Source organism: Palaemon carinicauda, chromosome 45 (genome assembly GCF_036898095.1).
Source record: "Palaemon carinicauda isolate YSFRI2023 chromosome 45, ASM3689809v2, whole genome shotgun sequence".
NCBI classification, from domain to species: Eukaryota; Metazoa; Arthropoda; class Malacostraca; order Decapoda; family Palaemonidae; genus Palaemon; species Palaemon carinicauda.
The window spans coordinates 18,389,568-18,416,492 of record NC_090769.1 but is presented as its reverse complement, the minus strand read 5'-3'; the positions used below and the strand labels follow the sequence as shown (position 1 = coordinate 18,416,492).

Below are 26,925 nucleotides of genomic sequence, written 5' to 3'. Positions count from 1 at the left end.
CTGACAGGAGGAAACTGCCATTGGACACCTTGTCCCAGTTGTCGTAGCCGATAACTTAGGCCGACGTGGTTGAAAGAAAAGGGCGCTGGAGCCCTGCAGAGTCTGGAAGAAAGCGCCTTGGAGGAGTGAATACGGAAGTCGATTTCCTCCGCACAGCCGCTGTCTAAGTCTCTGTCCTTGGGCACAAACAAACTCTTCTCAAGGATGGGAGGTTGCCTGAGGTTGTCGACCTCCACAGATGAGACACCCGAAGGAAGTCTTCAGTCAGCGCGTCCAGATGGTACAACATCGAGCTTGTCCGCAAGTTAGATACTTAACGACGAAAGGCCAAGGCGCCTGAGCCCAAGAGGAGGAAAGTACCCATGATCTTCCTGTAGTTTCCTTGAACCAAACCTCGGGCCGTAACCGAGGAGGGAAAGGACCTGGTAAGCCCACAGAGGAAGGGGTAAGCAGTCACCCCTTGGCCGATGGAGAAATCTCGAACGGAAAGCCCCCCGCCAAAAATCCTTCCAGGGAATGACGGGGAAGGGCTAACCCAGGTTCTGGAAAGAGGAGTGTTGCTCAGACCTCCCTGAAGTTTCTTCCTATTCTTGCAAGTGTCATGCTCTGCGTTTACGGGGTGAGGCGTGCTCTGGAAATACGCTCCAGAAGAACTCGCCAGGCTGGCCATGCTGCGAAAACCCCAATGGGAATCGTGGTCGCAATCGCCCTGGAGCTCGCGCGATGGTAATTCAAAGATTTGCGCGTGGGCGAACGTGGAAGCGCCCATGCGCGGTCACGCAGGAACACAAACGAAGGAGCGCAGAAGGAGGGCGAGCGTGGTAGGAAGGGCGAGAGGTGGTGGTCGGGGAGCGATAACCCATAGACGAGCAATGGATACTGCAATAATTAGGTCGACGTTCGTGCAAAGAAACACTGTAGGTTCGAGCGATGGAACACCGTCGGTTCGCGCGACGGAACACCGTCGGTTCGCGCGACGGAACACCGTCGGTTCGCGCGACGGAACACCGTCGGTTCGCGCGACGGAACACCGTCCGTCTGTGCGATGGAATACCGTTGGTTCGTGCGTGGGCGAACGTTGGAGAGCATGCGTGTGGGCGTGCAGGCGAATGATCGCGCGCAGGCGAGCGGGCGCGCAGGCGAACGGTCACGAGGGTGGGCAGGTGAATGAGCGCGAGTCCAAGGCGGCGAACGCAAGCGTTAGCGCGATGGCAAGAAAACGCGCTGCTGGGTGGGCGAGGAAGACTGCTGGCGATATGGATAAACAGGCGATCGGTGGTGAGCTGGTGAGCGCTAACGCGCAGGTTAGTGATGGCGCGTTGTGGCATGTCGACGCGTTGGCGAGCGATGGCGAGCAGCATGCGCAGGTGAGCGATCAGTATGCGCAGGGGGGCGATCGCGCGATGGCGAGCAGCATGCGCAGGGGGGCGATCGCGCGATGGCGAGCAGCATGCGCAGGGGGGCGATCGCGCGATGGCGAGCAGCATGCGCAGGGGGGCGATGGCGAGCAGCATGCGCAGGGGGGCGATCGCGCGATGGCGAGCAGCATGCGCAGGGGGGCGATCGCGCGATGGCGAGCAGCATCCGCAGGGGGGCGATCGCGCGATGGCGAGCAGCATCCGCAGGTGGGCGATCGCGCGATGGCGAGCAGCATGCGCAGGTGGGCGATGGCGAGCTAGTAGCTGGCGAACCATGTTCCTTCAGAAGCGTTGGAGAACGTTGGTGCGCCGGCTGTAACACACGCGGGTGATCCGGAGATCGCCGAGAGACAGGTGATCGCTGACGTGTAGAACGCTGTTGAATAGGCGATACTAAAATCGCCTGTGCGCGCTGGCGAGCAGAAGGCAACGCGTGGAAGCCTGCGCATAGAAGAAGAGTCCTTGACCCAGACCTGAACCGAAGTTCTAGATCGCGAGGGCGAACGTGGGCACGTAACAGGAACCAACAGGAACAGCAGGGATGATCATCATGAGAGCGCTGACGAACAGGAGAGCGCTGGCGAAAGGAGAGCGCTAGCGATCAGGAAGCGCTGATGAGCAGGAGAGCGCCTGTGCGCTAACACTGAGCAGGAGCAGGAGAGAACACAGCAGAAGGGCGGGCAGGGGAACCCTGACACGCAAGGGAAGAACCCCCGTGAGAGGCAACCCTTTGCTCCGAAGGGAACGTTGTCCGTCGGGAGACAGATGTCCATCGGAAGACCCTTGCCTGTCCGCTGGGAGACTGATGTCCGTCGGGAAGACCGTTGTCCGTCGGGAAGACCGTTGCCCGTCGGAAGACGAGATCAGACTGCTGTCCATCTGCACCAAGGCGGAAGATCAAGAAGAAGGAGTTGTAGGCTGCAAACGGAGATTCAAAAAGGCGCCTCTTAGCACCCTTATAGGGGGATGAGAGGCCCTTACGACGAGGCGGACGGTGGGCCTTACGGCGAGGGAGGCCAACAGCAACAGCAGCAGAAGAATCCTCCGAAGAGGAGTCTCTATGAGTGTACTCTCTCGCGAACGAAAGAGAAACACTTCGTAGAAGAGACTGGTCAGCCAGTGACCTAAAAGGAGCAATCCTCCGAAGAGAGGCTCCTGCAGTTGCCCAGCCCCTTGAGCGAAACTGCAGGTGTGACCGCTCAGCACCAAGAGCATAGTCGCACGAAAAAAAAAAGGCAAGAGAAGAACCCCCCAAAAGGGGAAAAACTCAAGCCTGGACAGGAAAAACTTCCCTCGGAAGGAAAGTTACCCGCCCAAGGAGGCAAGCCTCCTGAGAGTTCTAAAATGAACTGGAGAGCTGTCCGTCGTCACGGGAGTACTTCCAGTAGAAGGAGACACGCCCCTGACGAAAATACAAGGGGGGAGGCAGCAACAGCCGAATCCCCAGGCCTCAACAAGACAGCTCACACCGTTGCCATATTACAGAAACGAACTAGATCGGTAACTGTAAAAAAATAAAACAAAAATCATTAGTACACATTCATTCCCCCGGGAAGGCTCCGAAGAGGAATCCCGAGGGAAAGGAAACAAGAATTACACAACAGGCACGTGCCCTCACAACCACTTACACTCACGGAAGGAGAGCTGTAACCAAAACAGAATTATAATAATTATAATTATGAAACTATGTAATTATGTAATTTAAAAATGAATGAACACTAAAGAAAGAACGAAACCTCGAAAGGAATCGTTCTACAGGCTGAAAAATTAACAACCACAATTAGATTCATAAACTAATTGAGACAAACGTATGGCGTAGCAACCCCCCTACACGGAAAGGAAGCTACAAGGGCGTAGTAACACGTAGTAAAAGGGTGAACGACCTCAAGAGAGAGAGAGAGAGAGAGAAAGACATAAGTCAAACTCGATCGCCACCCATAAAATTACGCCGTGGTGGCCTAACTGCCGAGGACTCCACGTAGATATCGTACACTACACACACAACTCTGAAAAGGAAACTTACTGACTTCTATACTCAAATATATATACAAACATGAAAACATGTTTACATATATATTGAGTAAATGAAAAGTAAGCGATTAAGTAAAGACAAAAAAAACAATGGCTGCCAAGAGAGGACCAAGACAGAGACGTCTGTCACAGTCCGAGCCAAAAGTGAAAGTGAGCATTCATCTGTGTGAGGGGGGGGGGAGGGGTAGCTAGCTACCACTCCCCTACCCCCCGCTAACTAGCGCAGGGGTAATACACCCTCGTTAAATTCTAATGGCTCGCCATTTCAGCTGCGCTAAAAGGTAAACCCAATGTAAATACCGTGGTTTGTATTTCGGTTACGGAACAATGACTGATTAATCATATTTCATAGTTTGAGTGAGGTGTAGAGTAACATGTGGCTTATATCCGATATTCAAATAGATACCATTATATCGAGCTTAAGGGAATGGGTGGCAAAAATTGACATGGGTTACAAAAAATCATGGTACCTAATTGAAAATTTTATTTTAGGGCACTCTCTATACCTGGAATCTTCTCCTATCTGCTGAATGCAAAATCTGCAATAAAAAAAAAAAATTGAAAAGGGCATTTTCGTATGCATCCAAAAAAACTGCTACTACTTTAAAACTATCAGAGATAGGAAGCTAAACCTAGTCTCATTTAATAGCTAAAGAGTGTGTCAACAATCTCCTCAAGACAAAATTTGTACTTTAGAGAGATAAAGTTATTATTTTTGCGTTTAAATTTGTAATAAAAATCTGTTACGTAAATAATGTAATTTTAAATAAAGAAAAAGAAACATTTTCAAAGATTGGTCCTGAGCCAGTTATAGAACTTTTAAAGACGAATACAATGAAAAAACAAATGTGAAAATCGGATGAAAACTAACGAAGTAGTAGTGGTTTAAAGCACAATATCTTACTTTTGAGAAAATGGCATTTAAAGTTGACACATCCCACGGCGCCTAGTATGCTCCAGCAGAGTAGCTCTTGTCCAACTTCAACTTCCTTCTATTTTTTTTCTTTATTGGCTCATCCATCCTTTGGTCTTGAGTCTTCAAGCACTTGAGCAAATTTGTAAAAAAAGGAAGGCCAAGCAATATATTTAAATTACTTTCTTCAGGCCCGATGTTGTAGTTAGAAACAGCTTGGGCGGCCGCAAATTCAGAATTTTCAGAATTATTATCAAAAATAGTAAATTTACACTTAGTACAAAACATTCTTATTCGAGTGTCCAAATGTCCTTCCACAACAACTGCCTTCACACTATTTTCAAAGCACACAGAACAGGCTACATTATCTGCAATATCAACTAAATTACTTCTCCTCAAGAATACATTTTCAATATTTGTTACTACTTTTTCTGTTTTTTGAATACCAATCTTTCTTCGCATTGAACTGGTGAGGGTTTGTGTTGGAGCACGAGAGGTGGAGGGAGGAGGTGTGTTGGCGGACGTAGAGGGCTGGGGAGAATCAGCTGTTGGTGGTGGAGGTGAAATGGCCGACGCTCGTCGCTCATCCAGTTTCCTTCTTTTCACCTCTCTCGCTTTTTCAGCTGCTTCGGCCATTCTCTTGATGTTGCCTTTCTTCCTGGGCATTGTAGAAACGATTTTCTGTATAAACAATCTATAATTATACAAAATTGGCCGATGAACGACGACATCTGCAGAAGACACAAAGAGGAATGTCAGAATAGCAGACGACGCAGACAAATAAATAAATAAATAAATAAATAAGACTCAAATATATTCTTTAAAGAAGTAAAAGCTTGTAATTAGGCTAAGACTACAAGCCAAAATACTATCAAATATTCAACATATCTGAAAACATATAAAATATATCTTAGAGTACGCAAAACTTCAAAAATATTCCACTCAAAATAAATAAGACTCTAATATATTCTTTAAAGAAGTAAAAGCTTGTAATTAGGCTAAGACTACAAGCCAAAATACTATCAAATATTCAACATATCTGAAAACATATAAAATATATCTTAGAGTACGTAAAGCTTCAAAAATATTCCTCAAAATAAATAAATAAATAAGACTCAAATATATTCTTTAAAGAAGTAAAAGCTTGTAATTAGGCTAAGACTACAAGCCAAAATACTATCAAATATTCAACATATCTGAAAACATATAAAATATATCTTAGAGTACGCAAAACTTCAAAAATATTCCACTCAAAATAAATAAGACTCTAATATATTCTTTAAAGAAGTAAAAGCTTGTAATTAGGCTAAGACTACAAGCCAAAATACTATCAAATATTCAACATATCTGAAAACATATAAAATATATCTTAGAGTACGTAAAGCTTCAAAAATATTCCTCAAAATAAATAAATAAATAAGACTCAAATATATTCTTTAAAGAAGTAAAAGCTTGTAATTAGGCTAAGACTACAAGCCAAAATACTACATATCTGAAAACATATAAAATATATCTTAGAGTACGTAAAGCTTCAAAAATATTCCTCAAAATAAATAAATAAATAAGACTCAAATATATTCTTTAAAGAAGTAAAAGCTTGTAATTAGGCTAAGACTACAAGCCAAAATACTACATATCTGAAAACATATAAAATATATCTTAGAGTACGTAAAGCTTCAAAAATATTCCTCAAAATAAATAAATAAATAAAACTCAAATATATTCTTTAAAGAAGTAAAAGCTTGTAATTAGGCTAAGACTACAAGCCAAAATACTGTCAAATATTCAACATATCTGAAAACATATAAAATATATCTTTGAGTACGTAAAGCTTCAAAAGTATTCCACTCAAAATAAATAAATAAATAAGACTCAAATATATTCTTTAAAGAAGTAAAAGCTTGTAATTAAGCTAAGACTAAAAGCCAAAATACTACATATCTGAAAACATATAAAATATATCTTTGAGTACTTAAAGCTTCAAAAATATTCCACTCAAAATAAATAAATAAATAAAACTCAAATATGACAAATTCGAAGATATGTTATTTTTATAATAAAATAAATTTTTGAATATACTTACCCGGTGATTATATAAGCTGCAACTCTGTTGCTCGACAGAAAACTCTACGTAAAAAATCCGCCAGCGATCGCTATGCAGGTAGGGGGTGTACTTCAACAGCGCCATCTGTCGTGCAGGTACTCAGTACTCAATGTAAACACAGAACTCAATTTTCTCCTCGGTCCACTGGGTCTCTATTGGGGAGGAAGGGAGGGTCCTTTAATATATAATCACCGGGTAAGTATATTCAAAAATTTATTTTATTATAAAAATGACATTTTTCAATATTAAACTTAGCCGGTGATTATATAAGCTGAATCACACCCAGGGGGGTGGGTAGAGACCAGCAATAATTGTTTACATTATTATGAGCTAAGGATTTTTTATTTCATTTTAGCAGTTATTCAAAATAACAAACATAAAATAAATAAGTACCTGGTAAGGAAGTCGACTTAAACAATTACTCTGCCTTTTTAAGTACGTCTTCCTTACGGAGCCTCGCGATCCTCTTAGGATGCTGAGCGACCCCTAGGAGCTGAAGTATCAAGGGTTGCAACCCATACAACAGGACCTCATCAAAACCTCTAATCTAGGCGCTTCTCAAGAAAAGACTTTGACCACCCGCCAAATCAAGTAGGATGCGAAAGGCTTCTTAGCCTTCCGGACAACCCAAAAACAATAATAAAACATTTCAAGAGAAAGATTAAAAAAGTTATGGAATTAGGGAATTGTAGTGGTTGAGCCCTCACCCACTACTGCACTCGTTGCTACGAATGGTCCCAGAGTGTAGCAGTTCTCGTAAAGAGACTGGACATTCTTAAGATAAAAAGACGCGAACACTGACTTGCTTTTCCAATAGGTTGCGTCGATTATACTTTGCAGAGATCTATTTTGTTTAAAGGCCACGGAAGTTGCGACAGCTCTAACTTCGTGTATCCTTACCTTCAGCAAAGCTTGGTCTTCCTCATTCAGATGGGAATGAGTTTCTCGTATTAACAGTCTGATAAAATAGGATAAAGCATTCTTTGACATAGGCAAAGATGGTTTCTTAACTGAACACCATAAAGCTTCAGACGGGCCTCGTAAAGGTTTAGTTCGTTTTAAATAGAACTTAAGAGTTCTTACAGGGCATAAGACTCTTTCTAGTTCATTTCCAACCATACGATAAGTTTGGAATATCGAACGATATTGGCCAAGGCCGAGAAGGCAGCTCGTTTTTGGCTAGAAAAACCAAGTTGTAGAACATGTAGCCGTTTCGGATGAGAATCCGATGTTCTTGCTGAAGGCATGAATCTCACTGACTCTTTTAGCTGTGGCTAAGCATACCAGGAAAAGAGTCTTTAAGGTGAGATCTTTCAGGGAGGCTGATTGTAGCGGTTCGAACCTGTCTGACATAAGGAATCTTAGTACCACGTCTAAATTCCAACCAGGTGTAACCAAACGACGCTCCTTCGTGGTCTCAAAAGACTTAAGGAGGTCCTGTAGATCTTTATTGTTGGAAAGATCTAAGCCTCTGTGACGGAAGACTGATGCCAACATGCTTCTGTAACCCTTGATAGTGGGAGCTGAAAGAGATCGTTCTTTCCTCAGATATAAGAGGAAGTCAGCTATTTGAGTTACAGAGGTACTGGTCGAGGAAACGGATACTGACTTGCACCAGTTTCGGAAGATTTCCCACTTCGATTGGTAGACTCTAAGGGTGGATGTTCTCCTTGCTCTAGCAATCGCTCTGGCTGCCTCCTTCGAAAAGCCTCTAGCTCTCGAGAGTCTTTCGATAGTCTGAAGGCAGTCAGACGAAGAGCGTGGAGGCCTTGGTGTACCTTCTTTACGTGTGGCTGACGTAGAAGGTCCACCCTTAGGGGAAGTGTTCTGGGAACGTCTACTAGCCATCGAAGTACCTCGGTGAACCATTCTCTCGCGGGCCAGAGGGAAGCAACTAGCGTCAACCTTGTCCCTTCGTGAGAGGCGAACTTCTGCAGTACCTTGTTGACAATCTTGAACGGAGGGAATGCATATAGATCTAGATGTGACCAATCTAGGAGAAAGGCATCTATATGATCACCTGTCTCTCGGCGATCTCCGGATCACCCGCGTGTGTTACAGCCGGCGCACCAACGTTCTCCAACGCTTCTGAAGGAACATGGTTCGCCAGCTACTAGCTCGCCATCGCGCGATCGCCCACCTGCGCATGCTGCTCGCCATCGCGCGATCGCCCACCTGCGGATGCTGCTCGCCATCGCGCGATCGCCCACCTGCGGATGCTGCTCGCCATCGCGCGATCGCCCACCTGCGGATGCTGCTCTCCATCGCGCGATGGCGAGCAGCATCCGCAGGTGGGCGATCGCGCGATGGCGAGCAGCATCCGCAGGTGGGCGATCGCGCGATGGCGAGCAGCATGCGCAGGTGGGCGATGGCGAGCTAGTAGCTGGCGAACCATGTTCCTTCAGAAGCGTTGGAGAACGTTGGTGCGCCGGCTGTAACACACGCGGGTGATCCGGAGATCGCCGAGAGACAGGTGATCGCTGACGTGTAGAACGCTGTTGAATAGGCGAAACTAAAATCGCCTGTGCGCGCTGGCGAGCAGAAGGCAACGCGTGGAAGCCTGCGCATAGAAGAAGAGTCCTTGACCCAGACCTGAACCGAAGTTCTAGATCGCGAGGGCGAACGTGGGCACGTAACAGGAACCAACAGGAACAGCAGGGATGATCATCATGAGAGCGCTGACGAACAGGAGAGCGCTGGCGAAAGGAGAGCGCTAGCGATCAGGAAGCGCTGATGAGCAGGAGAGCGCCTGTGCGCTAACACTGAGCAGGAGCAGGAGAGAACACAGCAGAAGGACGGGTAGGGGAACCCTGACACGCAAGGGAAGAACCCCCGTGAGAGGCAACCCTTTGCTCCGAAGGGAACGTTGTCCGTCGGGAGACAGATGTCCATCGGAAGACCGTTGCCTGTCCGCTGGGAGACTGATGTCCGTTGGAAGACCGTTGTCCGTCGGGAAGACCGTTGCCCGTCGGAAGACGAGATCAGACTGCTGTCCATCTGCACCAAGGCGGAAGATCAAGAAGAAGGAGTTGTAGGCTGCAAACAGAGATTCAAAAAGGCGCCTCTTAGCACCCTTATAGGGGGATGAGAGGCCCTTACGACGAGGCGGACGGTGGGCCTTACGGCGAGGGAGGCCAACAGCAACAGCAGCAGAAGAATCCTCCGAAGAGGAGTCTCTATGAGTGTACTCTCTCGCGAACGAAAGAGAAACACTTCGTAGAAGAGACTGGTCAGCCAGTGACCTAAAAGGAGCAATCCTCCGAAGAGAGGCTCCTGCAATTGCCCAGCCCCTTGAGCGAAACTGCAGGTGTGACCGCTCAGCACCAAGAGCATAGTCGCACGAAAAAAAAAAGGCAAGAGAAGAACCCCCCAAAAGGGGAAAAACTCAAGCCTGGACAGGAAAAACTTCCCTCGGAAGGAAAGTTACCCGCCCAAGGAGGCAAGCCTCCTGAGAGTTCTAAAATGAACTGGAGAGCTGTCCGTCGTCACGGGAGTACTTCCAGTAGAAGGAGACACGCCCCTGACGAAAATACAAGGGGGGAGGCAGCAACAGCCGAATCCCCAGGCCTCAACAAGACAGCTCACACCGTTGCCATATTACAGAAACGAACTAGATCGGTAACTGTAAAAAAATAAAACAAAAATCATTAGTACACATTCATTCCCCCGGGAAGGCTCCGAAGAGGAATCCCGAGGGAAAGGAAACAAGAATTACACAACAGGCACGTGCCCTCACAACCACTTACACTCACGGAAGGAGAGCTGTAACAAAAACAGAATTATAACAATTATAATTATGAAACTATGTAATTATGTAATTTAAAAATGAATGAACACTAAAGAAAGAACGAAACCTCGAAAGGAATCGTTCTACAGGCTGAAAAATTAACAACCACAATTAGATTCATAAACTAATTGAGACAAACGTACGGCGTAGCAACCCCCCTACACGGAAAGGAAGCTACAAGGGCGTAGTAACACGTAGTAAAAGGGTGAACGACCTCAAGAGAGAGAGAGAGAGAGAGAAAGACATAAGTCAAACTCGATCGCCACCCATAAAATTACGCCGTGGTGGCCTAACTGCCGAGGACTCCACGTAGATATCGTACACTACACACACAACTCTGAAAAGGAAACTTACTGATTTCTATACTCAAATATATATACAAACATGAAAACATGTTTACATATATATTGAGTAAATGAAAAGTAAGCGATTAAGTAAAGACAAAAAAAACAATGGCTGCCAAGAGAGGACCAAGACAGAGACGTCTGTCACAGTCCGAGCCAAAAGTGAAAGTGAGCATTCATCTGTGTGAGGGGGGGGGAGGGGTAGCTAGCTACCACTCCCCTACCCCCCGCTAACTAGCGCAGGGGTAATACACCCTCGTTAAATTCTAATGGCTCGCCATTTCAGCTGCGCTAAAAGGTAAACCCAATGTAAATACCGTGGTTTGTATTTCGGTTACGGAACAATGACTGATTAATCATATTTCATAGTTTGAGTGAGGTGTAGAGTAACATGTGGCTTATATCCGATATTCAAATAGATACCATTATATCGAGCTTAAGGGAATGGGTGGCAAAAATTGACATGGGTTACAAAAAATCATGGTAACTAATTGAAAATTTTATTTTAGGGCACTCTCTATACCTGGAATCTTCTCCTATCTGCTGAATGCAAAATCTGCAATAAAAAAAAAAAATTGAAAAGGGCATTTTCGTATGCATCCAAAAAAACTGCTACTACTTTAAAACTATCAGAGATAGGAAGCTAAACCTAGTCTCATTTAATAGCTAAAGAGTGTGTCAACAATCTCCTCAAGACAAAATTTGTACTTTAGAGAGATAAAGTTATTATTTTTGCGTTTAAATTTGTAATAAAAATCTGTTACGTAAATAATGTAATTTTAAATAAAGAAAAAGAAACATTTTCAAAGATTGGTCCTGAGCCAGTTATAGAACTTTTAAAGACGAATACAATGAAAAAACAAATGTGAAAATCGGATGAAAACTAACGAAGTAGTAGTGGTTTAAAGCACAATATCTTACTTTTGAGAAAATGGCATTTAAAGTTGACACATCCCACGGCGCCTAGTATGCTCCAGCAGAGTAGCTCTTGTCCAACTTCAACTTCCTTCTATTTTTTTTCTTTATTGGCTCATCCATCCTTTGGTCTTGAGTCTTCAAGCACTTGAGCAAATTTGTAAAAAAAGGAAGGCCAAGCAATATATTTAAATTACTTTCTTCAGGCCCGATGTTGTAGTTAGAAACAGCTTGGGCGGCCGCAAATTCAGAATTTTCAGAATTATTATCAAAAATAGTAAATTTACACTTAGTACAAAACATTCTTATTCGAGTGTCCAAATGTCCTTCCACAACAACTGCCTTCACACTATTTTCAAAGCACACAGAACAGGCTACATTATCTGCAATATCAACTAAATTACTTCTCCTCAAGAATACATTTTCAATATTTGTTACTACTTTTTCTGTTTTTTGAATACCAATCTTTCTTCGCATTGAACTGGTGAGGGTTTGTGTTGGAGCACGAGAGGTGGAGGGAGGAGGTGTGTTGGCGGACGTAGAGGGCTGGGGAGAATCAGCTGTTGGTGGTGGAGGTGAAATGGTCGACGCTCGTCGCTCATCCAGTTTCCTTCTTTTCACCTCTCTCGCTTTTTCAGCTGCTTCGGCCATTCTCTTGATGTTGCCTTTCTTCCTGGGCATTGTAGAAACGATTTTCTGTATAAACAATCTATATAATTATACAAAATTGGCCGATGAACGACGACATCTGCAGAAGACACAAAGAGGAATGTCAGAATAGCAGACGACGCAGACAAATAAATAAATAAATAAATAAATAAATAAGACTCAAATATATTCTTTAAAGAAGTAAAAGCTTGTAATTAGGCTAAGACTACAAGCCAAAATACTATCAAATATTCAACATATCTGAAAACATATAAAATATATCTTAGAGTACGCAAAACTTCAAAAATATTCCACTCAAAATAAATAAGACTCTAATATATTCTTTAAAGAAGTAAAAGCTTGTAATTAGGCTAAGACTACAAGCCAAAATACTATCAAATATTCAACATATCTGAAAACATATAAAATATATCTTAGAGTACGTAAAGCTTCAAAAATATTCCTCAAAATAAATAAATAAATAAGACTCAAATATATTCTTTAAAGAAGTAAAAGCTTGTAATTAGGCTAAGACTACAAGCCAAAATACTATCAAATATTCAACATATCTGAAAACATATAAAATATATCTTAGAGTACGCAAAACTTCAAAAATATTCCACTCAAAATAAATAAGACTCTAATATATTCTTTAAAGAAGTAAAAGCTTGTAATTAGGCTAAGACTACAAGCCAAAATACTATCAAATATTCAACATATCTGAAAACATATAAAATATATCTTAGAGTACGTAAAGCTTCAAAAATATTCCTCAAAATAAATAAATAAATAAGACTCAAATATATTCTTTAAAGAAGTAAAAGCTTGTAATTAGGCTAAGACTACAAGCCAAAATACTACATATCTGAAAACATATAAAATATATCTTAGAGTACGTAAAGCTTCAAAAATATTCCTCAAAATAAATAAATAAATAAAACTCAAATATATTCTTTAAAGAAGTAAAAGCTTGTAATTAGGCTAAGACTACAAGCCAAAATACTGTCAAATATTCAACATATCTGAAAACATATAAAATATATCTTTGAGTACGTAAAGCTTCAAAAGTATTCCACTCAAAATAAATAAATAAATAAATAAGACTCAAATATATTCTTTAAAGAAGTAAAAGCTTGTAATTAGGCTAAGACTAAAAGCCAAAATACTACATATCTGAAAACATATAAAATATATCTTTGAGTACTTAAAGCTTCAAAAATATTCCACTCAAAATAAATAAATAAATAAAACTCAAATATGACAAATTCGAAGATATGTTATTTTTATAATAAAATAAATTTTTGAATATACTTACCCGGTGATTATATAAGCTGCAACTCTGTTGCTCGACAGAAAACTCTACGTAAAAAATCCGCCAGCGATCGCTATGCAGGTAGGGGGTGTACTTCAACAGCGCCATCTGTCGTGCAGGTACTCAGTACTCAATGTAAACACAGAACTCAATTTTCTCCTCGGTCCACTGGGTCTCTATTGGGGAGGAAGGGAGGGTCCTTTAATATATAATCACCGGGTAAGTATATTCAAAAATTTATTTTATTATAAAAATGACATTTTTCAATATTAAACTTAGCCGGTGATTATATAAGCTGAATCACACCCAGGGGGGTGGGTAGAGACCAGCAATAATTGTTTACATTATTATGAGCTAAGGATTTTTTATTTCATTTTAGCAGTTATTCAAAATAACAAACATAAAATAAATAAGTACCTGGTAAGGAAGTCGACTTAAACAATTACTCTGCCTTTTTAAGTACGTCTTCCTTACGGAGCCTCGCGATCCTCTTAGGATGCTGAGCGACCCCTAGGAGCTGAAGTATCAAGGGTTGCAACCCATACAACAGGACCTCATCAAAACCTCTAATCTAGGCGCTTCTCAAGAAAAGACTTTGACCACCCGCCAAATCAAGTAGGATGCGAAAGGCTTCTTAGCCTTCCGGACAACCCAAAAACAATAATAAAACATTTCAAGAGAAAGATTAAAAAAGTTATGGAATTAGGGAATTGTAGTGGTTGAGCCCTCACCCACTACTGCACTCGTTGCTACGAATGGTCCCAGAGTGTAGCAGTTCTCGTAAAGAGACTGGACATTCTTAAGATAAAAAGACGCGAACACTGACTTGCTTTTCCAATAGGTTGCGTCGATTATACTTTGCAGAGATCTATTTTGTTTAAAGGCCACGGAAGTTGCGACAGCTCTAACTTCGTGTGTCCTTACCTTCAGCAAAGCTTGGTCTTCCTCATTCAGATGGGAATGAGCTTCTCGTATTAACAGTCTGATAAAATAGGATAAAGCATTCTTTGACATAGGCAAAGATGGTTTCTTAACTGAACACCATAAAGCTTCAGACGGGCCTCGTAAAGGTTTAGTTCGTTTTAAATAGAACTTAAGAGTTCTTACAGGGCATAAGACTCTTTCTAGTTCATTTCCAACCATACGATAAGTTTGGAATATCGAACGATATTGGCCAAGGCTGAGAAGGCAGCTCGTTTTTGGCTAGAAAAACCAAGTTGTAGAACATGTAGCCGTTTCGGATGAGAATCCGATGTTCTTGCTGAAGGCATGAATCTCACTGACTCTTTTAGCTGTGGCTAAGCATACCAGGAAAAGTCTTTAAGGTGAGATCTTTCAGGGAGGCTGATTGTAGCGGTTCGAACCTGTCTGACATAAGGAATCTTAGTACCACGTCTAAATTCCAACCAGGTGTAACCAAACGACGCTCCTTCGTGGTCTCAAAAGACTTAAGGAGGTCCTGTAGATCTTTATTGTTGGAAAGATCTAAGCCTCTGTGACGGAAGACTGATGCCAACATGCTTCTGTAACCCTTGATAGTGGGAGCTGAAAGAGATCGTTCTTTCCTCAGATATAAGAGGAAGTCAGCTATTTGAGTTACAGAGGTACTGGTCGAGGAAACGGATACTGACTTGCACCAGTTTCGGAAGATTTCCCACTTCGATTGGTAGACTCTAAGGGTGGATGTTCTCCTTGCTCTAGCAATCGCTCTGGCTGCCTCCTTCGAAAAGCCTCTAGCTCTCGAGAGTCTTTCGATAGTCTGAAGGCAGTCAGACGAAGAGCGTGGAGGCCTTGGTGTACCTTCTTTACGTGTGGCTGACGTAGAAGGTCCACCCTTAGGGGAAGTGTTCTGGGAACGTCTACTAGCCATCGAAGTACCTCGGTGAACCATTCTCTCGCGGGCCAGAGGGAAGCAACTAGCGTCAACCTTGTCCCTTCGTGAGAGGCGAACTTCTGCAGTACCTTGTTGACAATCTTGAACGGAGGGAATGCATATAGATCTAGATGTGACCAATCTAGGAGAAAGGCATCTATATGAACTGCTGCTGGGTCCGTGATTGGTGAGCAAAATATTGGGAGCCTCTTGGTCATCGAGGTTGCGAAGAGATCTATGGTTGGCTGGCCTCAGGTGGCCCAAAGTCTCTTGCATACATCCTTGTGGAGGGTCCATTCTGTTGGAATTATTTGTCCCTTCCGACTGAGACAATCTGCCATGACATTCAAGTTGCCTTGGATGAACCTCGTTACCAGTGATATGTCTAGACCTTTTGACCAGGTGAGGAGGTCCCTTGCGATCTCGTACAACGTCAGAGAGTAGGTCCCTCCTTGCTTGGAGATGTACGCCAAAGCCGTGGTGTTGTCCGAGTTCACCTCCACCACTTTGCCTTGAAGGAGAGACCTGAAGCTTTTCCAGGCCAGACGTACTGCCAGTAGCTCCTTGCAGTTGAAATGCATTGTCCTTTGACTCGAGTTCCATAATCCCGAGCATTCCCGACCGTCTAATGTCGCACCCCAGCCTACGTCCGATGCGTCCGAGAAGAGAACGTGGTTGGGAGTCTGAACAGTCAGGGGAAGACCCTCTCTTAGGTTGATATAGTCCTTTCACCAAGTCAGACAAGACTTTATCTTTTCGGAAACCGGGATCGAGACCGCTTCTAGCGTCTTGTCCTTTTCCAGTGAAAAGCTAGATGGTATAGAAGAGGACGGAGGTGTAGTCTTCCTAGTGACACAAATTGATCCACGGATGACAGCGTCCCTACCAGACTCATCCACAGCCTGACTGAGCAGCGTTCCTTCTTCAGCATCTTCTGGATGGATAGCAGGGCTGGGGGCTGATCGTCTTGTTCAGCAACGTCCTCATCAGAGGGTTCCTCATCCAAAACTGATGAGGAAAACGGCAACGGAGTGGGCAACGTCTGACTCGCTGAATCCCGTCGCACTGGTGGATGCGTGACGGAGCCGGACGCAATATCATGGAACTGCTGCACAGTCTGTGAACTGTCAACAACCATGGGTGCGCGAGGAAGTACAGCGTCAACCCGAAACTGTCTAGACCGTCTGGGTTGTGCAGTCAACACCCTACCGGGTTGCTGAGGTTGACGCACTGCGTCACAACAAGTCACCTCTGCTGGTTGTTGAACGTCCTGAACGTCAACAACCACCTCCGAGCGTCGCTTAACGTCAACGTGCGGCTGGCAACCCACACTGGGTCGCATCGGTGGAGGAACCACCTCAACTGGCAGACGCGAGTAGGTTACCTCAGCGTCAACAGGGCGCACAACCGACCGGTTGGAAGGTTGTTGGCCAGAAGGTTCTTCTCCGCATTTAAGTCCTCTATCAAGGACGCAAGCTTGGACTGCATGTCTTGCAGCAAAGACCACTTAGGGTCTACAGGAGCAGGTGCGGCAACAGAAGGTGTGACTGCCTGATGAACCGACCGGTTGGAAGGTTGTTGGCCAGAAGGTTCTTCTCCGCATTCAAGTCCTCTATCAAGGACGCAAGCTTGGACTGCATGTCTTGCAGCAAAGCCCATTTAGGGTCTAAGGGAGCAGGTGTGGCGACAGACGGGGTTAGCGACTGAGGCGGAACCGTTTACCATCCCTGAAAGCCTTGTTATGCGTGACATAATAGTACAGCAAAACTTCAAAGGCTCGACAAAAGCTGAGAAGTTGACCTGTAAACAACTTGGAGCGTCTCCTGGCTAGGCGCCAGGGAGAGTCTACCAGAATTGAGAAGTCTATCTGGGCAGAGGCATGAACTCCCAAGCCGAGAACTTCTCTCGTGTCATATCAGACTCTCGCTCTATAAACCAGTTTAAAAGAAGGGAAATCAAAGGCAGTATCCCCCAAACTCCTCCTGGTGAAAAAACCAGTCGCCTAGCCAACGTAACGCTCTCTAGGAGAGCGAGAGAGCACTAGCTTAAAAACAACGGCTTCGAAGTAGCTAGGCCTAGTGTAAGTTCTGACGTTTAGGCGAACGAGGAGCAGCAGTTACAAGATCCGGACGAAGATCCTTAAAAAAAATCATCATGATTTAATTAAAGTCCATAGGAGGCTAAGCAGCTTAAGGCTCCTCTCTATCTGACAGAGTCCTCAAGGGAATATCAGTAGGAGGGAGAACAGCAACTTCCTCATCTACAGGAACCTTGTCCGATAAAAGCTGAGTCTCTCACTGGTGCATTAGTAGCGGACCAGAACGCAACGTCATGTAACTGCTTGACAGTCTGTGAACTGTCAACCACAACAGGTGCGTGAGGACGTACAGCGTCCACTCGAGACTGCTTTGACTGTCTAGACTGAGCAGTCAAAACAACTCTAGAATGCGGAGGTTGACACACCGCGTCAAAACAAAACAACTTAGACTGTTGTTGTACCTCGCGAACGTCAACGGAAGGTTCCGTGCGTCGCTGAACGTCAACATGCGGCTGGCAGGGTACACTGGAACGCATGGGTGGCGGGACTCTCTCAGCTGGAGTGCGGCAGAAGGTCGCCTCAGCGTCCACAGGACGCACAACCGTGGTTGGTTGTAGGCTAGAGGTTGGTGCAGTGTCAACCTTCTCCGCACGAAAGTCCTGCATCAATGACGTTAACTGAGACTGCATGGTCTGCAGCAAAGACCACTTAGGGTCTACAAGAGCAGGTGCGGCAACAGACGGTGTGACTGCCTGATGCGGTACCGCTTAGCCTCTCTTAGGAGGTGAGCAGTCGTCGGAAGACTGCAGCGAGTCTGAACTGACCCAGTGGCTACAACTGGGCCGTTGGACTTGCGCGGAAGGGACCGACTTGCGCTTAATAGGCCGCGAGACCTTGGTCCATGGTTTCTTACGAGAAACCTCTTCCGCAGACGAGGAATAAATGGGCTCTCTCGTCTTTGTGTGGGTGGGGCGATCTTGGGTAGATACGCCCGAAACCACGGAGGGAAACGTCTGTTCGTTGATCAAGGCCTCTCGAACCCATAAGTCGTTCGACATTACTTCTCCCCTGGGCTTGGGAGCTTGCAAGAGGTCCCGGACTAGGTGAACGACAGGCACGAACAGACGAACCCTCGGACGCAACACTGTAACACTTTGCGCATATCACTTTATCACTTCGATTTTCTGTTTTGCACTTATTTCACTGAAAGCGAAACTTTTACTGATTTCTACCTGAAACACGCAATTCTACCCTTCATTAAAAGGTAGTAATTGCGAAATCAGTCGTATAATGCAGCTCATTAATACCAGCAAAAAACAGAAAACATATATTAAGATAAAAAAAAAATTCAGTGGCTGGGAAAGAGACTAAACACTAGTTCATATAAACTACGTTTTCAATCTCTCACCACACATAGCCTGGGGACGAGAATAAAAACCTAAAAACGTTTTATCCTTCCTCCCCGTACAGAGACTAGGGACGAGAGTAACACGAGAACAACGTTACCCGCTTGAACGGAACGTTTTCTCCTCTCTCTCCCTCCGTCTCTATCTCTCTCTCTCTCTTTCTCTCTTGATTTTGCACCTAAGAGAAGAGCCCAATTATATTTCGTCAAAAAAACATGTTATTTGACTAAAGGAAAAAACTGAAAGGTTTTTCAAATAAAAAGTTCCTTTAAATTAGAATTTAAAACATTTAAGCTAAGAAAGAATGAACAAAACGTTAGAATCGATTTACTCTTACTGCAAAGTGAAACCGTGATACACTCTCTCTCTATCGTAATGATAGAGCGCATGTTGAACGTCCTGAACGTCAACAACTGCGTAGCATAAAAAACTAAACGTTAGTTCATCTTTGAAAACAGTACGAAGACTATCAAAGAAATTCTTTCATAAAATATTACATTTAAAAAGTTTAAATTCTTTAAAAGCTAATTACGATATAAAGGGCTCAACGTTGATTAACTTCGGTTCCAAGTTAGGACCGCCTACTATCAGGAAAGGTCGCATATAAACAAAACATTAAAATTTATTTTTATATGTTTATAATAAATGGAAAGTTAATCGAAGAGGCCTAATAAAGGCGGAGAGATATAAAATATATAGATCTATAACGTGATAAGATAATTACTAAAAACCTAAACACACTTCCGTCTAAGGGAAGGGTCGGCCATTTAAAAGTGAAAGAAAGTCCATACTCTCTTTGTCACCAAGTTAAATCTATCCAAAACGAGTTCAAGTTTTGAGATGAAGATAAAACACCTGCATAGCGAAAGCTCAAAACTAGAATAGTGTACTTCACCAAATAGTTGTGAAAACAAATCCAGTTAGCAACAGCGAATTAGTAGGTCTTGCCGGTAGCCAGACAGAGAGAAAATTGAGTTCTGTGTTTACATTGAGTACTGAGTACCTGCACGACAGATGGCGCTGTTGAAGTACACCCCCTACCTGCATAGCGATCGCTGGCGGATTTTTTACGTAGAGTTTTCTGTCGAGCAACAGAGTTGCAGCTTATATAATCACCGGCTAAGTTTAATATTGAAAATTGTATTTTTCCTAACCATACAAACCTTAGCTACTGTATTTACAAAGGGTATTACTTTTAGCGTAGCTGAAATGGCGAGCCATTAGAATTTAACGAGGGTGTATTACCCCAGCGCTAGTTAGCGGGGGGGGTAGGGGAGTGGTAGCTAGCTACCCCTCCCCCTCACACACAGGTGAATACTCACTTTCACTTAGAGGTAGGACTTGTCTTGGGGGACAGGGCTGGCGGGCAAATATGTGTAAATAGCTAAGGTTTGTATGGTTAGGAAAAATACAAATTATCGTCGAATTTGTCATTTGTTCCGTAACCGAAATACAAACCACGCTATTTACAAAGGGTAACTTATCCCTTAGGAAGGGTGGAAAGTCCCCAGCCATACTGGCTTTGGCTTTACCCGGGGACTCAGAATCCGAGTGAGTCGCACTCGAGAAAAGGAGTCCCTGCACCTCACAAGTTCCTTGCTCCGCAAGGAACCATGTGGCCTACGTAAGCTTGTGTGTGAAGGAAGAAGTGTGACCCGTTCTAGGCAGTTGACCTGGAGTTCCAGAAGGAACTCGGGGTTTGGACGTTCCCAATACCACCTCGTCAGGGTATGGGGGACGCGACAGTATTGACTCAATACTCGGAACACAGGAAGCATGGTTTACCTGCAGAGGTTCGAGGTCAGCTATGCAGAGACCAGGATGCTGCTTCCCCGTAGAGGGGATGATGAAGAAAGAAGTAAGGGCCAGACATACTTCTTTCGTTCATGCAGACTAAAACCTGATAACAATGCCCTCAACCTTCTGCTACCTGTCCAAAAAGGAGCCTGAGGTTAGACCAGCTGTTGTGTAGCCACCACAGAGCGATAGAAAACGTATCGAGACTCCTGTGGGTCACACCCTGCAGGAAGCGGGCTGCGAAGGTCATCAGACGCTTCCAGACTCCAGCTTGTAGCACTTGCGTCACAGAGTAGTATTACTCGAAGGCGAGGGACGTTGCGATGTATCCAACATCGTGCTGTAGGGCGACGTGACGGGGGAGGGTCTGAAGACAGGTCGAGATGAATGTCCTTGAGTCCGGGCTGAAGAGGTATACTGGTGACTCTCCCCCCATGTCCTCCTTGTGTTCCCAAATCGGCTGCAACTGAGGACAAACTGCAGCTGTTCCCAGCGCTAACCTCTCGATTCCTTACTGGCAAGAAAGAGAAGGTCTTGGGACATCAGACACAGAATGGAGACTCGAAATCTTGAATGAATCGAACCGAAGGGCCTGGACCCTCAGATTCTGAGTCTAGCCAACAACTCAGGAGCGAGCCTGAATGTTGCCTTCCCCTCTTCCTTAGAAAGGGGGGAGTAGTAAGAGACCAAGAAGATTGCTTACACATTGGCCGTGGCCAGAGTGAGCAGAAGACCCAAGGCGGAATACAATCCGAGGCCTGTCGTAAAAGGGTCTTGAGAAGATCTCTTAAAGGACTAAAAGTCCGAGCCATGCTCCAAGTTGGAGGTCTTCCTCCGACTAGGGCAGGGACGATCGTAGCTTCGCATGAGCGAGGATAGATCCAGCGGGCAGGAAAAAGTTATTCCTTTAAGCCTGAAGGTCAGGGAAAGGCTGAGCGACAGGCTTCATTGCCAAGAGCGGAAAGGAGTTTCCTCCCGCCGAAAGGCAATAAGACCGTTATTGCTGGAGAAGAGGCCTCACGGGAAGAGGTATATCTCCCACGGCACCAACCACCTTAGACTCTTCACTTTGCCTGGGAGACCCCTGTGGATGACTATCGCAGATGACGCGACCTCCGTACCGCGACTGTAGCGGGTTGTCTCTTCTAGAGGAGGAAGCGTAGTGTCTCCAGGCATGAAGCCGAAGCGACGCCCCGGTTCGGGAGAGATGTCGCAGTGTGGTTGCTTGAGTAGTCTGCGCCGTGGGAGAAGCTCTCCCGGGAGTTCCGTCAGGGGAAGCAGAGGGTCCAGAAACCGTTCTGCGCATAGTCCCAGTGGAGCTCTCCCATTGAAAGGTTGACAGACAACCTGGTTTTGTTGAGACCCATTGTCCGCAGACAAAAAGGAGGGAAGACGCAGGCGTCGAAGTTGTCCCACCATCACCGGAATGCATCTTGCCAGAGTCTCGGGGTCTGAGACTGGGGGGAAAACTAGCGGAAGCTTGAGGTTCCAAGCTGTCGCGATCAGGTCCCCCAGACCAGCACTTGCTGGTTACCCAAGGTCAAAGACCCCTAGGTACACTCTCTCTATGAGGCTCTGCTCGGATAGTCTGAGAGAAACATTCCCCTGCCTGGAATGAGAGAGCCGATGGTGGAATTGAGAGAATCTCAATCATCCCGGTATCTCTACTGCAAGATGTGAAGGTGTGAAAATGCGTCCCCTGCTGGTTAGCATGAAGTCGACACGCAACGGGGCGACTTGGCAGGAGCGGTAGGATCTGAAGAGGGGCCAGACTAAGGCCCTTAAGCCTGCCTGAATGATGGAGAGGAATCCTTCAGGTCTTGACCATAGGCCTGGACCGGAACATGCCCCCCCCCCCTTTCCTTTGACGAGTCCGAGAACCGCATCAAGAATGTGGGGAAAGGACGAGAATATCCACTACCATCAAGAGGCTCCATAGGTCAACACCCATTGCAGGTTTAATAGTTCCGCTGGTCCCATAGGGCCAGGGAGTCCGGTTAAACATTGCCTGAAGCCACCGGAACTTGGATCGCCCCACATGGAACTTATCCTGAGGCGACCGTTCGGACTATAAACGGGTCAATGAGGAAAGAAGAACTAGGAAACGTTCCAAGGTAGGGCTGAAAACTCTGCTTGACTGAGAACAGGTACTGCGACTCTCCTCAGTCTTGCCACGGTCAACCGAAAGGAAGGCTCGGAGGATGTGGTAACAGAATCTGGCGTCCCCAGGTGGTCACCCATCCAAGTACCGACGTTGCTTAACCTCGCTGGACGGACGAGAAGCGGGGTTTCCAACGTGGTAAGGCGGTTGACTCAATATCATGGCCAGATACTCCAGATGTTGAGGCAGAGGAAGAGAAGGCTCCAAGCAAAATACCATGAGCCCACACTCATGGTCAGCATTCGGAAGCTTTTCCCGGCGCTGAAGAAGGTCGAAACCCGAGCCTACCGGAGTTGACCAGCCCTCCAAACAGCAGAGGAGGCGGAAGTCTGCACCTGAGCGGCCAAGAGGAAGGCAGGGAGAGTTCTCTGGGGAAACAAACCTGCTATGCCACGGCGGGATAGCCACACTGCATCATAAGCAGGAATACTTGCAGTTTAGGCTGAATTCGACGAGCACCCTGGAAGATGGATGGAATGGAAACTGAAAGTACCCGTCCTTCCGATCCAGGGTTAAAGGAGTCCTGTCGCCTCGTTACCAGTCTGATCGATTCTGCTGGTCTACGCTGGCCGAAGTTTGTTCGACAAACTTGATCAGGGCTGAGAGGTCGACTATGGCCATCCCCTCTCAGATCCTTCCTTACAAGAAAGGATCGACTGAGGGGGCCGGGGGTGAAGCCGTCGATGATCCTAAGGAAGACCTTCGCCTAAGGTATGGATCATTCTGCCCAACCGGGCAACTCTGCTGATGCTATGGCATAGAGGTTCAGAGACACTGAATTCGCTGACAGAGACGGCAGGCGCGATATCCTTGGCTACTCACAGAGATTGTGCGGGAATGGGCATCGGGAAGCTGTCATTCGGATGAGTAACCTTAAGCATCCTCCCAGCGAAAAAACCTGCAATCCTAGAGTTCGTGAACTCCTTTTAGGACTATGCCCCCCCGGGGGAGTCTCCCGTGCCATCTGTTCCTGACAGGAGGAAACTGCAATTGGACACCTTGTCCCAGTTGTCGTAGCCGATAACTTAGGCCGACGTGGTTGAAAGAAAAGGGAGCTGGAGCCCTGCAGAGTCTGGAAGAAAGCGCCTTGGAGGAGTGAAACCGGAAGTCGATTTACTCCGCACAGCAGATGTTTAAGTCTCTGTCCTTGGGCAAAGACAAAACTCTTCTCAAGGATGGAAGGGTGTCTGAGGTCGTTGACCTCCACAGATGAGACACCCGAAGGAAGCCTTCAGTCAGTGCGTCCAGATGGTACAACATCGAGCTTGTCCGCAAGTAGATACTTAACGACGAAAGGCCAAGGTGCCTGAGCTCGAGAGGAGGAAAGTACCCTTGATCTTCCTGTAGCTTCCTTGAACCAAACCTCGGGCCGTAACCGAGGAGGGAAAGAACCTGGTAAGTTCCCAGAGGAAGAGGTAAGCAGTCACCCCTTGTCCGATGGAGAAATCTTCAACGGAAAGCCCCCCCGCCAAAAATCCTTCCAGGGCGGGAGAAGGAGAGAGTACTCGTGCAGGAGAGGGGACCCTCGAGACCGACCTCTTGGGAACCAACTTCGCCCTGGGGGAAGTCACCACGAAGTCCACTCCTCTCTTTCTCTTCAGCGTAGGAGAGACAGCCGCTGGTTTGTTACCCTGGCCGCTGAGTGCTGGTTTCATAACCCTCATTAACGCCCGTGCCAGCGGATCAAACCATGTCCGCTGCTCCAAGGACACAGAGTCCGAAATCCTCGCTAAGGTGAAAGGGATCGGGCGATCCTTTGGAGAGGACACGACGGTTCCTGCCTGAAAAGAAGGTGGGAAGAATGCTGTACTGACCTGTCTTCGTCCTGCACTACCAACCTGTGCTTGGATGGAGGTGATCCCGAGTGCCGCCTAGGAGCACGCGTCCCTGCTGCTACCACCGGCTGTGGAATTCGCCGCGAACTATGGTCGCGCGAGGGCGAACGGTCGCGCAAAGGCGAATGGTCGCGCGGGCGCGCAGGCGAGTGGTCGCGCGGGCGCGCAGGCGAGCGGTCGCGAGGGCGAGCGATCGCGCGGGCGAGCGATCGCGCGGGCGCGCAGGCGAGCGATCGCGCGGGCGCGCAGGCGAGCGATCGCGCGGGCGCGCAGGCGAGCGATCGCGCGGGCGCGCAGGCGAGCGATCGCGCGGGCGCGCAGGCGAGCGATCGCGCGGGCGCGCAGGCGAATGGGCGTGACGGCGAGGGATCGTGCTGCCGCGTAGGTGAAGAAGATCGCTGGCGGTAAGCGATGGCGAGCAGCATGTGTAGGTGAATGATCGCGTGATAGGGTGCGATGGTGATCAGCATCCGCAAGAGGGCGAGCGTTCAGGGTTGTGCGATGAGGAGCAGCATGCGTAAGCGGGCAATCGTGCAGGGTTGTGCGATGGCGAGCAGCATGCGCAGGTGAATGATCGCGTGAAAGGGTGCGATGGTGATCAGCATCTGCAGGAGGGCGATCGTTCAGGGTGGTGCGATGAGGAGCAGCATGCGTAAGCGGGCAATCGTTCAGGGTTGTGCGATGGCGAGCAGCATGCACAGGTGAATGATCGCGTGAAAGGGTGCGATGGTGATCAGCATCCGCAAGAGGGCGATCGTTCAGGGTTGTGCGATGAGGAGCAGCATGCGTAAGCGGGCAATCGTTCAGGGTTGTGCGATGGCGAGCAGCATGCGCAGGTGAATGATCGCGTGAAAGGGTGCGATGGTGATCAGCATCTGCAGGAGGGCGATCGTTCAGGGTGGTGCGATGAGGAGCAGCATGCGTAAGCGGGCAATCGTTCAGGGTTGTGCGATGGCGAGCAGCATGCCCAGGTAAATGATCGCGTGAAAGGGTGCGATGGTGATCAGCATCCGCATGAGGGCGATCGTTCAGGATTGTGCGATGAGGAGCAGCATGCGTAAGCGGGCGATCCTGCAGGGTCGTGCGATCAGCATCCGCAGTTGAGGGTCGCGCGATGGCGATCAGCATCCGCAGTTGAGGGTCGCGCGATGGCGATCAGCATCCGCAGTTGAGGGTCGCGCGATGGCGATCAGCATCCGCAGTTGAGGGTCGCGCGATGGCGATCAGCATCCGCAGTTGAGGGTCGCGCGATGGCGATCAGCATCCGCAGTTGAGGGTCGCGCGATGGCGATCAGCATCCGCAGTTGAGGGTCGCGCGATGGCGATCAGCATCCGCAGTTGAGGGTCGCGCGATGGCGATCAGCATCCGCAGTTGAGGGTCGCGCGATGGCGATCAGCATCCGCAGTTGAGGGTCGCGCGATGGCGATCAGCATCCGCAGTTGAGGGTCGCGCGATGGCGATCAGCATCCGCAGTTGAGGGTCGCGCGATGGCGATCAGCATCCGCAGTTGAGGGTCGCGCGATGGCGATCAGCATCCGCAGTTGAGGGTCGCGCGATGGCGATCAGCATCCGCAGTTGAGCTAGTAGCTGGCGAACCATGTTCCTTCAGAAGTGTTGGAGAACGTTGGCGTGCCAGCTGTAACACACGTGGGCGATCCGGAGATCGCTGGCGAGCTGATGATCGCTGACGAGCTGACGATCGCTGGCGAGCTGATGATCGCTGACGAGCTGATGATCGCTGACGAGCAGAAGGCTACGCGTGGAAGCCTGCGCAAAGAAGAAGAGTCCTTGACCCCGACCTGAACCGAAGTTCTAGATCGCGAGGGCGAACGTGGGCGCACAGGGCACGTAACAGGAACCGCAGGGAAGATCATCTTGAAAGCGCTGACGAACAGAAGGGCGCGCAGGGAAACCCTGACACGCAAGGGAAGAACCCCCGTGGGGGCAACCCTTTGCCCCGAAGGGATCGTTGTCCGCCGGGAGACTGATGTCCGTCGGAAGACCGCTGTCCGTCGGGAAGACCGTTGTCCGTCGGGAAGACCGTTGCCCGTCGGAAGACGAGATTAGACTGCTGTCCATCTGCACCAAGACGGAAGATCGAGAAAAAGAAGTTGTAGGCTGCAAACGGAGAATCAAAAAGGCGCCTCAAGCACCCTTATAGGGAGATGAGAGGCCCTTACGACGAGGCGGACGGAGGGCCTTACGGCGAGGGAGGCCAACAGCAACAGCAACAGAAGAAACCTCCGAAGAGGAGTCTCTATGAGTGTACTCTCTCGCGAACGAAAGAGAAACACTTCGTGGAAGAGACTGGTCAGCCAGTGACCTAAAAGGGGCAATCCTCC

The 26,925-nt window shown here is 47.1% G+C and overlaps 2 protein-coding genes across 3 annotated transcripts in view; one reads left to right on the top strand and one right to left on the bottom strand.

Annotated features, from left to right (window-relative positions):
• The window catches only part of LOC137634794 (nuclear receptor coactivator 5-like), a 209,547-nt gene that overhangs the window by 78,284 nt on the left and 104,338 nt on the right, over positions 1-26,925 (top strand). The gene's annotated exons all lie outside the window — the stretch shown is intronic.
• The window catches only part of LOC137634795 (trypsin-1-like), a 244,077-nt gene that overhangs the window by 194,273 nt on the left and 22,879 nt on the right, over positions 1-26,925 (bottom strand). The gene's annotated exons all lie outside the window — the stretch shown is intronic.